Here is a 5902-nt window from a genome sequence, read left to right on the forward strand (position 1 = left end):
GGACCAAAAGAGACCAAAACTGGAACCTGGGTCCAAAGGTGCGAGAAAGTGCCAGAAGGGGAGAAGGTGGTGAGAAAGCATTCCTTTGAGTTCTTGGAGTGATATTCTAAGACTTTCAGTGGCTTGAGACGAGTTTCGCACGTATTCCTTTGCCGGAAAGCAAAAGGGGACCAAAAGAGACCAAAACTGGAACTTGGGTCCAAAATCACGAGAAAGTGCTAGAAGGGGAGAAGGTGGTGAGAAAGTCTTCGTTTGAGTCCTTGGAGTGATATTCAAGGACTTTTAGTGGCCTGAGACGAGTTTTGCACGTATTCCTCTGCCGGAAAGCAAAAGGGGACCAAAAGAGACCAAAACTGGAACTTGGGTCCAAAGGTGCGAGAAAGTGCAAGAATGGGAGAAGGTGGTGAGAAAGCATTCCTTTGAGTCCTAGGAGTCATATTCATGGAGTTTCAGTGGCCTAAGACGAGTTTCGCACGGCTTCCTTTGTCGGTAAGCAAAAGGGTACCAAAAGAGACCAAAACTGGAACTTGGGTCTTGAGGTGCGAGAAAGTGCCAGAAGGCGAGAAGGTGGTGAGAAAGCATTCCTTTGAGTCCTAGGAGTCATATTCAACGACTTTCAGTGGCCTGAGACGAGTTTTGCACGTCTTCCTTTGCCGGTAAGCAAAAGAGACCAAAACCGGAACTTGGGTCCAAAAGCGGGAGAAAGTGCCAAAAATGGAGAAGGTGGTGAGAAAGCCTTCCTTTGAGTCCTTGGGGTGATATTCAAGGACTTTCAGTGGCCTGAGACGAGTTTCGCATGTATTCCTATGCTAGAAAGCAAAAGGGGACCAAAAGAGATCAAAACTGAAACTTTGGTCCAAAGGTGCGAGAAAGTGCTAGAAGGCGAGAAGGTGGTGAGAAAGCATTCCTTTGAGTCCTAGGAGTCATATTCAAGGACTTTCAGTGGCCTGAGACGAGTTTTGAACGTCTTCCTTTGCCGGTAAGGAATAGGGGACCAAAAGAGACCAAAACTGGAACTGGGGTCCAGAGGCGCCAAATGTAACGCCCCGATTTTAGTAGCCTAACTGTTATCTGATAGAGTCGTGAATTTCTCGCAGTTCTGACCTGCCACTGTCGAAATAGATAGTTAGATATTAGACTCGAATTGATCGTCTCGATTCGTAGAGAGCCGTTGATGAATCCATATTTTGACTGATATTTTAGCATAATTCTAACACAAATGATAAGAAAAATATATAAAGAAAGCAGAAAAACTTAGAAAAAGAGAAGGAATTGAATTTTGTTTACATATGTAGTTATTTTAGCAATTTTGAAATTTTTGCTTAGGAATTAAGTTTTTAATCTTGTTTTTGTAGGAATAAATTGAGCAAGGATCATATTCATGGAAGTTTGATGACAAGGAAGAGGAAAGAAGCAAGTCTGGACTCCGAAAACTCAAGAATAAGAAATTGCAGACTGGGCGTGATCACTATTGTCAGTGAAAGTGATCACTTTAGAGCTCAGAGAAGAAGTGAAGCCTGGGCGTAACCACTATTGTCATCAAAAGTAATCGTTCTAGAGAGTCTTCAACTTGGCGAGCTGCGCGTAGTCACTTTTATCAGAAAAAGTGATAACGCGCAACTACCTTGGCTCTGCGTTGTCACTTTTATCATCAAGAGTGATAGTTCCAAAGAGCTCTCAATATCAGGAAAATGCACGTGGCCACTATTTCTGGGAAAAGTGTTAACGCGCAACCAAAAACTCTCTGCGTAACTACTATTTCTCATAAAAGTGATAACGTGAAGATCTGGGAAATTTTATAAATACCAGAAGCGATCCTGAAAAAAGGGATTCTGTTCATTTTTCAGTTTTTTTAGCTAGTTCCTGGTTAGAGGAAGTGAGAGAGAGGAGTGGGGATTCTTGGAGCTTCACGAAGAGGAATTGGAGTGGAGCAAGCTTCCGTGGCATTTCTGAGTTTCTTCTTCTTTTCTTCTCTTTCTTTTTCTTCTTCTGCTGCCATGGCTGTGTAATTCGTTCATAGTTAGGGATTGTAGATCTGAAATGAACATGTTGAATTGATTTGGATCTGGATTTCAAGCTTTGGAATAGATTGAGTGATTGATTCTGAACTTCACGTGTGAATTGAATGGAAATTTGATTAACTAAATTCAGAGGAACCTTTGCCAATGGAAATTGAATTTGTTCTTCAGATCTGAACCAATCACCGAGATTTTAGTTTTCTTAAGGATAAGGAACTTTGATCTTGCAATCTTTTGGTTTCTTACACTTTAAAGCAACATTAAATTGAATTAGATCTAAGGAATTAGAATGGTTTAATTGAATGTTAGGTTCACTGAGTTAAGGAATTAACCTCTGAATAGTATAAAGTGAAACTGATTGTCATTCTTTCCAATTGCTTGTTAATTCAGAACTTTATTGATTAAACATTGAAGTTTTGGTGAAGCAATTCCCTAGCTATGGTTTCTCCCTCTGTTATCACATAACTGTGTGTTCATTGTCTTATTTTCTGCAAGTTCATTTTACTTTTAATTGTTCCAGTTTGCTGCTGTTATATGTTAAAAATCTCATTCCAAAATTCGTATGGCTCAAATGGTTATAATTCTGTGAAGTGGTACTTGAAACCTAAATTCCCTGTGGAGACGATATTTGGATCTTAAATTTACTCATCACTTGCTGCAATCCTAGTGCACTTGCTAGTATAGATTGTCAACAACAAGTTTTTGGCGCCGTTGCCGGGGAAATTAGAGTTTCAATATCATTAGTAACATAAGAATAACTAGATTGAGTATTTTGTTCTCTAAATTTTTGTAGTAGTAGTCTGTAGTTAGACATTTTGTCCATTCTGCATAATTCTGCAACTTTTAAACTTGTGTTTCAATTACTTTTACTGATATTTGCTGCATAATTTTCGTGGTGCAGTTCTGAATACTAACTTGTAGTTTACTTTTGCTTCATTTTGAATTGTATATGCGTGGCAAAAACAAAAACAAATCAACTCTAGTCTTTGATCCTGACATAGACATAACCTTAAGAAGATTGAGAAAAGAGTCTAGAGCAGAAAAAGCCATAGGGAGTGATAGTGAGTTAGAAGCTGTCCATTCTCCAGAATCTCAGAGTAATCCTAGAGTGAAAAGAACACCTACATCTTTGAGACAACTAAATTCAGAAATAAAGATGGCAGAACAAAATAGAATTAGAACATTAGGGGACTATGCAATTCCTAACATGCAAGGTTTTAACTCTTCTATAATCAGGCCAACTATTCAAGCCAACCATTTTGAGATTAAACCTGCCTTGTTACACTTAGTCCAACAAGATCACTTTTCTGGTGGAAATTTTGATGATCCTAACTTACATATTTCAAATTTTCTACAGCTATGTGACACCATAAGAATAAATGGGGTTAGTGAAGAAGCCATCAGACTGAGACTATTTCCTTTTTCCTTGAGAGATAGAGCAAAATGCTGGTTACAAGCTCAACCACAAGGAAGCATTACAACCTGGACAGAACTTGTGAATAAGTTTTTAACCAAGTACTTCCCTCCATCCAAAGCTGCTAAGCTGAAAGGAGAAATTACATCCTTTGTTCAGCAAGATGGAAAATCATTGTATGAAGCTTGGGAAAGATACAAAGAACTGCTTAGAAGGTGTCCACATCATTGTATTCCAGATTGGATGCAATTAGAGACTTTTTATAATGGGATGAATGCAGTAACAAGAACAATGGTTGATGCTGCTGCTGGAGGTTCATTAAATACAAAGTCCTTGGAAGAAGCGCAGAGGATTATTGACATGATGGCATCTTCAATGTATCAGAATTCAAACTCAAGGAATCAAGGAAGAAACTCTGGTCATGAAGCTAAAGTTCTGGAAACTTTTCTTGCACAAAATCAGCTACAAAATCAAATGTTTTCAGAACAATTAGCTGTCTTAACACAACAAATCAACAATCTGCAAACAGGGAGTATGCCTAACAGTCAGCTAAGTTGTGATTTTTGTGGAGGAAACCATGCAAATGGTGCATGTGAGGCATCCACAAGTGAACCACAAGAGCAAGTGAATTATATGAATAATTTTCAGAGACAACAACCATCATATCCCCCTGGATTTCAATTTTCGAATAATAGAACTCAGCAATATTCTAATTGGAATAATCAATATTCTGCTGCAAAGAATTCTAATTCAAATTTGCCTTTTTTTAATGCAGGTCCAGCAACACAACAACCTTATTTTCAGAGAAATTCGTCCACTCAACCTCAAGGAAATCAGAATTTTTCCAAGCCTATGAATGAGAGGTTGACTGAGATGGAAGAAACTATGCTGCAATTCATGAAGGTGACTCAAACAAGCTTCAAAAACCAAGAAGCTTCCATGAAGAAACTAGAGACATAGATTGGACAATTAGCTGAACAATTATCCAACAGGGATGAAGGAAGATTTCCAAGCAATACAGTAATCAATCCTAAAGAGCAATGTCAAGCCATAACTACAAGGAGTGGAGCTGTAGTTGCAAGCCCTAAACCAGCAGAAAAGAAAGTGAATGATGCAGTAGAAAGAAACATTGAACAAGATCTGCAACAAGGAAATTTTAAGCTATTGAAGAAAGACCATTCAGAAGAAAAAGAAAAAGTTCCCATGAATTCTGAAAGGAAAATCAAAAAGCAACTCTTTGAAGAAGCTTGTAAGCCAATAGACCTAGAAAAATACAAGAGGCTGCCTTATCCTCAAAGAGTCCAAAATCCTAAACAAGAGGAACAATTTGAAAGGTTTATGAATGTCTTTAAGAAATTACAAATTAACATTCCTTTTGCAGAAGCTTTGGAGCAAATGCCTTCATATGCAAAGTTCATGAAAGAACTACTTTCCAGAAAAAGGAAGCTAGAGCATGACAAAACAGTACCTTTGACAGAGGAGTGCAGTGCCATTCTCAAGAGAAAGCTTCCTCAAAAGTTGAAAGATCCTGGATCATTTAGCATTCCTTGTGAAATAGGAAACTGCACTGTGGGAAGAGCATTGTGTGACTTGGGAGCAAGCATAAATCTGATGCCATTAGCTGTTCTACAGAAACTTGGCATAGAGGAAATTTTGTGATTCTGGACATGGAAGTGGATTCTAACATTCCTTTGATCCTAGGGAGGCCATTTCTTGCAACTGGAAGAGCTTTAATAGATGTGCAAAAAGGTGAACTTATGCTTCGAATTCAAGATGAGAAGGTAATATTTAATGTGTTTGAAGCTTTAAAATATCCAGTTGAAGATAATACATGTATGAAGGTAGATATACTGGATGCTTTTATTACACAACACCATATGAAAGAATTTGATGAAATTGCTGTGTTAGAAGAGGTAATATCTGCAGGGAATGACAAATCTGAAACTCTGAATGAAGAAGATATCATGGAAATGCAGCAGCAATTGGAAGCTCTGCCAATTCAAAAACCTGCAGAAAATTTAGTGAAAGAAGAGCTGAAAAAGAACGATAAAGAAGAGGAAAAGCAAAAGCTAGAACTGAAACAACTCCCTTCACACCTACGGTATGCATTTCTGGATGAGAAACATGAAAATCCAGTTATCATCAACAATGAACTTAAGGAAGAACAAGAGGAAAAATTGCTCAGAATTTTGAGAGAACACAAATCTGCAATTGGCTGGAGTATTGCAGATCTGAAAGGTATAAATCCCTCATTTTGTAAGCACAAAATTTTATTTGAAGAGAATTTTAAGCCTGTTGTGCAGCCACAAAGGAGGTTAAACCCAGCCATGAAAGAGGTAGTTAAAAAAGAGGTCATAAAATTGTTAGATGCAGGAATAATATACCCTATTTCTGATAGCAATTGGGTAAGTCCAGTCCAAGTTGTTCCAAAGAAAGGTGGTATGACAGTTGTACCTAATGAAAAGAATGA

General features: G+C 38.1%; 1 non-coding gene across 1 annotated transcript; it reads right to left on the minus strand.

Moving 5' to 3' along the window:
* Positions 1-3558: 3558 nt before the first annotated feature.
* On the minus strand, positions 3559-3665 carry LOC113864011. The gene has a single exon (XR_003504620.1). It is a non-coding gene; the product is annotated as a small nucleolar RNA R71 (small nucleolar RNA).
* Between the last annotated feature and the right edge of the window lie 2237 nt (positions 3666-5902).

This window comes from Abrus precatorius, unplaced genomic scaffold (assembly GCF_003935025.1).
Source record: "Abrus precatorius isolate BTA unplaced genomic scaffold, Abrus_2018 Scaffold3, whole genome shotgun sequence".
NCBI classification, from domain to species: domain Eukaryota; kingdom Viridiplantae; phylum Streptophyta; class Magnoliopsida; order Fabales; family Fabaceae; genus Abrus; species Abrus precatorius.